Here is a 9,793-nt window from a genome sequence, read left to right as displayed (position 1 = left end):
CCGACCACGAAGCCAATTTCCCAGCCAGCGGATCGTGGTGGAGCCAAGGCCACAACTGGGCAGTTTGGCCAAGAGGTGATCATGGGATAAAAATGAAAGCACTTTGTGCCTGAAAGCATGTGTACCATCTCTACCAACTGTACAGGTGGTCCAGTAAAGGATATCATGAAACACCCTTGCTTTTTTAATGTTTCCTGGACCATCATGGTTATAACAACACTTCAACCTTACAGACTTAAAGCTGTAATCAAACTGTTCTCATTTCCCTGCATTTGTTATCAGATTCCCAGTAAGGTCCTTGGACTACATGGCCTGGCCACTGCTCCAGCTTGCATGGAAGCTGGTGGTAGTTTTAATTGTTTCAGTGATCACTAAACAAAGGTCATTTAATTGTTCCTTCATTTAACCTGAATTTAACCTGAATTTGTTCAAAGCCAGAGTATGAGCCAGAACCAAAACACTAGGCAGAGAAAGGTCAGAGAGCCAGTTGGGTCAGATATCTGTAAGAGCCAAGTTCCAGCAATCCAGGTTACAGTCAGAGAAGTTTAGGTTGGATATTAGGAAAACTTTCTCAGGAGGATGGTGAAGTACTGGAACAGGATTCCTAGACAGGTGGTGGAATCTCCATCCTTAGAGTTTTTTAAGGTCTGGCTTGATAAAGCCTTGGATGGAATGATCTAATTGGGGATGGTCCTGCTTTGAGCAGAGGGTTGGACTAGATGACCTTGTGAGGTCCCTTTAATTTTCTGTGATTCTATGATTCTAAGAAGTAAGGAAGAGGTCAAAGTTCAAGCAGGGTCAGATCTAGAAGGACACAGAGGAAAGGTAACAATGGGATGTTCCAAGGGCAGCAGGAGCTTTGTTGTCCAGACAGCATCCCCAGGAAACCTTATAGGCAAGAGGATTCAATCAGGGGTCAGTGGTCTTTACTCAGCAGGACCCTTTTCCTTGCCCTTCTACATTCTGCCATGAGATGTGGCCTTATGGAGGGCTGAGCTGATGCCTTGTCCCTGAGCCCTGAGGTCAGGGAGTTGAAACTGGGTCCAGAAATTACTTTTCCCCCCACCATCCATGCCTGACTTCCAAGTGGGCTGACCACCATTTTCCTGGGTAATTTTCCTGGAAAGCCTGGACACGTGCCAGGGTGTGTATGTCCTTTACTGGTTCCCAGGTGCAGTCTTCCAGACTGTACCCTTCCCAGTCCACTAAGAACCATAGCTGGCCATGTTTGAATTTTGAATCCAAGATTTCCCAAACCGTGCATTCCTCATTCCCCTTCACATGACCAGAAGGTGGTGGTGGTTGGGCTCTATGTGGAAGGGATTTTTTTGTATATGGCTTCAGCAGTGACCTGTGGATTACTGGGTGAATTTTGTGAAACTGGGGTAACCATAGTTAGTAGGCTCTGGGGTTAATTTGGCAGGTTATTGGGTAGGGACCAGGAAATAAATGTTCCAGTTTGTGAGAGAGTCTGTGTGTATGTGTTCAGTGGATAATCATACTTTCTGGCATTTGCTGTATGTCAGGCCTGGCTAACACTGGAGGTCAGCATTTCTTGGGCCACTCATTTATTTAAATCCTCCTGTATCTGATGAATGTGTTGCACCCATTTGGAGGCTGCATGGCTGAGGGATGTAGAAAGCAACTCAGCATAGAGTCAAGGATGAAAACCATAATTTGCACAAAAAAAGCGGTGGCAGGGGGCCTCTGGTGAGTAGAAATGTGGTCTGTGTTATTGTAAGTCAACTCCACCAGTTAGACAAGGAGAGCCAGTTATCCTGGTGCTAACTACTCTAGCACTGGAGGTACTTCTCCAGGATTTGAATGAGTCTTCCACCTGGCCATTGGATTGGGGATAATATACACATGATGGGTGAGATTGTACCCTGAGTAGGAGCAAGGCCTACTGGTTCAAGGTCAGTGGAGGATTTCCAGGGGTTGGAGTAACCTACAGGGTTTCTCGTGGGGACATTTGACCTGGGCATATATGTCAGAAGAGGCTACAAAGTTCTGGACTGTGGTCTTCAAGTGAGGCCAGCAGAAGTATCAGGAGGCTAGGTGACATCTTTGAGACTCCTCGGTGGCCCGCAAGCACTGTGGCAGGATTGAAGAACTGCTTTACGTTCAGGCTCTGGGGTGGTATGTATATGCATCCCTGGATGAAGATAATCTCTTCCTGAGTTTTTAGTTGTTCTTTCCTCAGGAGGGCTGCCTTTGAAAGTGGCAGTCCAGTGATATGGACGGTGCAAATGGCAGACATCAGGTTTGTTGTTAGGCCTGCACCTGCAAAGTTGTGCAGCTTCAAGATGATCTAGTGGCCTGTTACAAACTAGTCAGAGGGGACCAGCAGGCACTGGGGGAGTCCCTGTTCTCCCGTGCACTACCAGGAGTGACCAGGAATAACGGTCACAAGCTGACAGAGGGTAGATTTAGGCTAGCTACCAGGAGGCACTACTTCACTGTCAGGGCGGCTAGGATCTGAAACCAACTTCCAAGAGAAGTGGTGCTGGCTCCTACCCTGGGGGTCTTTAAGGGGAGGTTAGATGAACACCTTGCTGGGGTCGTTTGACCCCAGTACTCTTTCCTGCCATGGCAGGGGGTCCGACTCGATGATTTGCTCAGGTCCCTTCCAACCCTAGAAACTATGAAACTATGTATTCAGGCCTCAGGCTGGTGCCCACCTCATTAGTCTTGTATGCTCCCTATGGGATAGAACATCTGTTTTACCATTTTCTGGGACCTGGGCAGTAGGAGACTGTGAAGCTGAAATGGGAGAAGAATAAGGTCCAATATTCTGGTTTAGAGCCTTGGCTGTATGAAAGAATTCCAGGTTTTTGTGGTCAGTAAAGACCTGCACAGGGTATCAGGCTCCGTCTAGCTAGTGGCACTGTTCCTGCACAGCAGTGTTGATAGCAAGAAGCTCCTTGTCCAAGATTTTATAATTTTGCTCTGCATGAGTCAGCTTTCTGGAGAAGTAGCCATACTTTTATGAGAGCACTGCCATGACTGCTATGTTGGACACATCCATTTCCACAATGAAGGTGGAGATGGGGTCTGGGTAGACCAGTTTGGTGGTGTAATGGGGCCCCAACCCAATTACAGAAGAAGAGAGGGCCAGGGAGCAACAGGTGCAGAAAGTGCAATCAGAACCTGAAACACAGAAGCTGTGGACCCCAAACCATGATTGACTGGCCTGATGAGGAAGTGACTGGTCAGGTGACATGGGAGAGGCATGGCTACAGACTTTATAAGGCCAGGACCCTTGCTGAGGCCTCAGTCTGGCTTTGACCGCCACAGGAAAGTTGCTCCAGACAGCAGTTTAGTCATTTATGTTATATGCTTATTTTATGTTACTGTGTAAAGCTGAATGACTGAGATGAGTTGTGAGGGGAGGTTTGGAAGGCATGGGGAGTGCCTGGGGAGATGCTGTCACTGCGTGGGGAGTAGAAACAAATGCAGGACTGCAAATTGGGGATCAGGGCCTGCAGCCCAAAGGACTGTGTGGGCAGGCCCAGAGCCCAGTAGGGCAGTGAGTGAGAAGAAAGCCTGAAGCCCAAAGGACTGTATAGGTGACCCCAGAGACCAAGAGGGCCCAGGGGGTGGGGGGCATAGGAAGAGGACCTGAAGCTTGGAGGGCTGAAAGAGAAGGCCTGAACCCCACCCAGGCAAATGCAAAAGACTAGGGAAGAACAGCAGCCTGGTGATGTTCTGAGTGGAGCAGGCACTCAAAGCCTAACTCCAGTTTCTGAAGCCACCTTCCTACTAAACAAAGAAATTGGAAGGTCAATGATATGGTGGGCGAGGTACCGAGGTCAGCTTAGCAAACCAGAGCAAGAGTCCTGACCTAGTGCGGGTGCTACAGAACCCCCTGGCAAATGCTAGTCAGTCACAGGGGCTGACACAATGGACTCGTTCAACTGTTCAAGGGCAGGTTGGGCCCTTACTGACCAGTGGAAAGGACATGCTTCTGAAGTAGTCTGGTGCAGGGTGCCACCAACCGTGCACAATCCAAAATGAATCTCCTATAAAATTTCACGATTCCCAGGAATCATTGCATTCCAAAACCAAATACTGGAATGCCCAACTGAAGACTGCCTTTGCCTTTACCTTCTTGTGGTTCATCTTGATGCTATCTGTGGGCAACAGAAATCCCAGAAGCTTGATGGTGGTCTGATTTAATGCGCATTTATCCAGTTTAGGGTATAATCCATGTTGTCATACATAGCCTTTCTAGGAGTGACCTTGTCAAACCCTCCTGGACTTCAGCAACCTCCTGTGGACCCTGCCTGCCCCCTCAATTCCCTTGCAGCTCCCCTGCCCCAATCCTACCCCTGGAGCCTGCTTGTCCCATCCCCATCGTCCCCGCCCCCATCCCGCCTTCTCTCACATACATATGTTTTTTCCCCAGACTTTAATAAAGGCACTTTGTGCTTGAAAGCGTGTCTAACATCTCTACTAACTGTACAAGTGGTCCAGCAAAGGATATCATCACACACCCTAGCTTTTTTTATGTTTCCTGGACCACCATGGTTATAACAACACTCCAACCTTACAGACACAAAGCTGTAATCAAATCATTCTCATTCCCTTGCATTTGTTATCAGATTCCCAGTAAGGCCCTTGGACTACATGGCCTGGCTACTGCTCCAGCTTGCATGGAGGCTCGTCCTTGGGTGGTAGTTTTAATTGTTTCAGCGATCACTAAACAAGGGTCATTTAATTGTTCCTTCATTTAACCCGAATAGAAGCTAGCGATTACACCCTATTACAGCTTTAGTGAGGTAGTGTAGTTGCCCAACCCCCAGAATAGCAATCTATACTTGCACAGGGCAGGAAGGTCTAAGGAGATCTCTTGATTAAGTACTGTCATATTCACTGTGGCCTCTTCCTCCATATCTAGCTGCCAGCTACACTAGCTTTTTATGCAGCAGCTTACTGACCCTTTATACATGGGTGACCTCTCCTTTGCCCTTTGCATGGCTAATTTCTGTCACTCCCACCTTCTGCATCACTTTAGAGAAACTGGGAGCAGAGGAGAAATGGAGCAGTGAAATAAATCAAGGACCATGAATGGACTATAAAGTTTCTGATTCGTATTTGTCTTTGTGTCTCTGTCTGTGAGAGGAGGGCAGCCAGCTAGAAAGTGACATGAAATCAGGACAGAGAAAAAGAGCTCTGCTTAGGAAGGCCACGGTGAAGGTCAGGGAACTGGCCTTGTGAAAGCTAGTGCCACCAGATAATGGGTAACGGCAGTGAATGGAAACCCAGGAGGTTTGATTCAGTTCACTTATCCTATAAAATTCTCAAGGCCAAATTAAGAAAACAAACCCCGTTGAAGCTCATATAACCTTGTTGGGTTTTTTTCTTTTATGTTTTTGTTTTTTCTATAGGCATATTGTAAGGGCTATGTTAAAAAGCCCTGCAGAGTGTTTCTAACTTACCCCAATTAAGTTATATTTGTTTTTGCTTCAGTCTTAAACTGACTAGTCCAGCCCTATGCCCCAATATATTAGTAAAGCACCTAGTTTACTTTTAACAGGATAAAAATATGGGTTGTTTTATATGTGATGATGCACCTCACCATGTGCACACCCCTTTTCAAATTTTACATTTGTCCATGTGAGTGTACGTAGCCTGGGTGTACACAAGTTTGTACTTCCCTCTCCAGTTGAGGGAATTATTGGCAGGGCAGTGTGCTGTAGAGGGACACAACAGCCCAGCAGCCACCTCTATCCCCTACAGAGTCAGGTCCAGTCAATCAATTACTTAACTATATACAGATTTATTATTACAACAAGACCATTAAAGGGTAAGGACATATATATATACACGCCCCCCCCCGGGTTATCATTTAAAATACAGATGAACAATAGAACAAACCAGACCAAAGAATATTGATTGGGCAACCCTATAACTCTATTCATATACAAATTATTATTCAAATTATTCACATAAATTGTAAGGCACTGTCTACAAATATAATCAGCAGTCCTTAGGCTACCTGGGCTCCCTCCAGGGCAGTGGCCCCATTCCCAAGGTACCATTATAGGAAAGGAGGTGGGGAGAAAGAAAAAGGAGAGGAAGACCCCAAAGACTCCTAAGTGCCCCACTATCACCCAGGAGCAGCCCCCTTTGGGGGGGTCCCTCTCCTGTAGGGACCCTCTCTCCAGGGTAACTTACTACTCCACAGTCCTGGAGGGTTGTCTCTTGTTCTCCAGGTCAAGCTCTGTTCCTCACAGGGTTTTCCTGCCACCTGACTCTGCTGCCGCCGTCCTGGCTTAGGGCCATATGCACCACTGTGCGTAGTGGGTGCTTTGCCTTGTTCTAGAGGTTGGAGGCCTGGACAGCCTTGTTCAGCACTGGGATTCAGTGTGTTCCTGGACCCTCTGGGCAGTGTCATTGCACTGAGCTGCTGCGGTGTGTCAGCAGCTGTAAACCCGAGCCACCTCAAGCAGCTCCCAGGGTCTCTCACCCTCCGTGCAGCACCTCCGGCACCGAGCTCCCAGCATCGTTCCAGGGGTTGAGGACCTGAGCTGCCCCAGGGGCTCGAAAGATCGTTCTCCGTACACCAGCCTGTGCACCACATCTTTAGCTGCACGCCAGAGAATGCAGACCCAAGCCGCCTCACATAGCTCCCAGGGTCTGGACGCTGTGCTGCACACCGAGAGCCTAACAGCTGCAGTGGTGCCATGCTCCCTGCTGATAGAAGTCGTCAGGGGCTCTTCCTGGGCTACTGCTTCACCCCGCTAAACAGCTCTCCTCAGCTCTTCTAAGCCCTGTTCTTCTCTGTCCCTAACACATCTGCCCCTCCTGCTGGGCTCACAGCTCCTTGTTATATGCTGTCTTCTGGACTTGACAGTTTGCAGTCTTCAATCAGGTCCGGCAGAGCTCTTTTCGCCCCTCCCCTCAGGAAAGGGGCATGATGGTATTTCTCTTGCTGCCTCCTGATTGGTGGATGGGCTCCACCAATCAAAACAGCAGGATCTCAAGCCTGAGGTTCAACCCAAGCTCTGAAATGTAAGCCTGCTACATGTACATATGTATGCATGGCTGGATCTAAGATTTGGAAAAGGGGGTGCACATAGTGAGATGAATCATCACATATAACACAACCAAAAATGAAACTAGAAGCTTTATTAATACGCTAGATTATAATGAACCATGAATAAGGGTCTGTGGAACTCAAGGAGGCGGCTGGATCATTTCGCAGACAGATCCTGGGGCCGGCTGCCATTTTCACAGGCTGAGCACAGCAGCTGCATCCCCCTTCCCCCCGACCCCCTCATGCCTTTGACTGACTGAGGGCCCCTGGAAGTCTCACCCCTCCCCACAGATTGCCACATGGCCCAGAACTCTGACATAATTACCCTGATTAAGCCCCACGAAGCCATTAATCTATGTGTTATTAAGCATTGATTAATGGCTTTCCTAGGATTAATCAAGTTAATTAAGCCGCAGTTTTGTGCCATCTCCAGGTGGTGAGCTCTGTGATTTTGGCTGGTGCACTGTATAAACGCTGCCCCCCCCCCAGCAAGCAGAGAGTCTTAGAAGATGGGGAAGGGAGGGGAAGTGGGGAACAGGGAAGGTGGAGGGAGGGAGAAAGGGGCAGTGGGGAGGGAGGCAGGGGTGGGGCTGCTTGCAGTGGGAGCCATGGAGGCTGCAGGCACCTACTGTGAGCAGGCCACCCAGAATTGGAAATATTCCAAATGTTAAGCCCCGCATAAGAGATGAGAGCCCCCAGCCCGCTCCGTGCCTTTCTAAGCCTCTCAGGCGACAGTGGTGGAGGCTCTTTCTGGCAGCCGCTGCCACAGCCCCCCAAAAGTTCGAGTGTAATTTGAACCCTGCCCCCTACCTGTGCTCCAAGACTCTGTTTGCTACTAAGTTTTTTCGGGTTTTTTTACAGCAAGCCAGCCAAAATTGTGGAGCCTGCTGTTTTTTGCGGGGCCTGCCTGAATTCATGGTTTCTGTGAAAATTGCTCAGTTGCGAATTCTGTAGATCCCTAGCTCTGAAGTTAATTGACTCCCTCACTGCTTCTTGACTAGAAATGCTGCTGCCTCTGCTAGGCAGTTGGTTTTAAAGACTGGATGGACCTGAAATCAAAGAGGGGTGCAAGTGCACCAGTGCATCCTCTCCCCCCTGCCCAAATCTGCTACTGAAGATGAGGCCAGGGTAGTGAATTCGCTTCACTTCACATAGTACATGCAGCAGAGCTGGGATCACAGCCTAGAACTCTTCATAACTGCCCACTTCATTCTCTAACTACCAGACAGTTTAGTCAACCTGGGTTTATAAAAGTGAGCCGAAAATATAAACTAGAGGGGTTTATTGTTCTTCTCTATGTGATCATAACACACAACAGCACCAGGATTCGAATTATACTTCGATTATTGGGGGGCAGTCTGTGGTGGTGGCAGCCAGAAGCTGGAAGAAGCCACTGCCACCATGGCCTGAGCTGCTTAGAAAGGTGTGCGGCAGGCCGGGGGTCTCTCGTCTCTTATGGGGGGGATTATGGAGGGCTGTTATCTCTTATGGGGGGGTTCGGCTCCTTTGAGTCCCCCTGATTTTGGACCCTACACAGCAAACAAAACACACAGAACCAAATCACAGAGAAGCAGGGCTGGAAGGGACCTCCAGAGGTCAGCCTGCCTGACCCCCTGGCTGAGGCAGGTCATCCCTATCCAAACTGCTCTACACAATCAATAATCTAAACTCTTCATAAGACTATTTGTGAACCCTGACACAACACAGACCTAACACTCAAACCTCCCACAGGTAAAGTAGAGGAACCATGGAAGCGTTTTTTACGCTTTCGTTTGAATGGTGTGCTACTCAGTAGGTGTGTCTACATGTGCCATTAAGGCGATGTGATAATTTCCAGGGCAGTTTGCACTGCAGTCAGCTGCTCCAGGGCCCAGTGTCTGCACGTGCACCGGGGACCGCAGCAGGATGAGCCAGGGTGGAGCAGCACCTGGCTGGCAGCAGGCTTTGGGGGGTCAGCCCCGGGCCCTAGGTGGTGGTGTGGGACAGCAGAGGGGCTGGGTGGGGCACAAGAGTGTAAACCTGCAGAGCCATATGGCTGCCCTCCCCACCGCTCCTACCCAAACCTGCTGCCAGCCCCGGGGCTGCTCCGCCCCAGCTCAAAGTGCTGCAGGCCAGACACTGTTCACGTGCATTTCTGTGCAGTAAAAGACTCCACTGTAAGACAGTACTGTCCCGGACCATGCTATTGCATGGCGGAGCTAATTAATTTATTGTGCCCTAATTTTATGTAGATGGTGATGCCCTAGTGTGGTGGAGCTGATTAGTCAACTCCACAATAAAGTGCACTTGCACCCAGCATATGCGTGAGATGAGGACAGAGGGAAAGATGAATTAAATAGGATTGGCTTTGGTTTGGTGCCTGTCCAGAAAATGTAGGCATGTTTCAAACCCTATGGTTAGATCACTAGTTTTTATTCATGTTTTATTATATTTCTATGTGTATTTGTCTGGTTATAGAAACAGACTTAGCATATACACACAGACACACACACCTATGCACATACACACATCTGCATCTATGTACATGTATATACACATACAAGCATACACATATACGCCCATGCGCATATATATATATATACACACACAGACACATATACACATACACATATATGCCCATCCATACACACACGCGATGTATACATATACACACATACATCTATACTCATACACGCACATGTAACGCAGCCCCCGGTTCTTAGGGATGACGCAGCGCCGGGACCCAGGACACTGGAGGCCCCCGCGCCCTCC

General features: G+C 48.7%; 1 long non-coding RNA gene across 1 annotated transcript in view; it reads left to right on the top strand.

Annotated features, from left to right (window-relative positions):
• Window positions 1-9,793, top strand: part of LOC109321924 — a 24,004-nt gene that overhangs the window by 9,165 nt on the left and 5,046 nt on the right. The window contains exon 2 of the long non-coding RNA XR_002104223.1: window positions 2,264-2,267. This is a non-coding gene — a long non-coding RNA (uncharacterized LOC109321924). The remainder of the gene's footprint in view (window positions 1-2,263; window positions 2,268-9,793) is intronic.

Source organism: Crocodylus porosus, unplaced genomic scaffold (genome assembly GCF_001723895.1).
Source record: "Crocodylus porosus isolate Cpor-Errol unplaced genomic scaffold, CroPor_comp1, whole genome shotgun sequence".
NCBI lineage: Eukaryota > Metazoa > Chordata > Crocodylia > Crocodylidae > Crocodylus > Crocodylus porosus.
The sequence above is the reverse complement of the archived record's forward strand: the minus strand, read 5'-3'. Positions and strand labels throughout refer to the sequence as shown.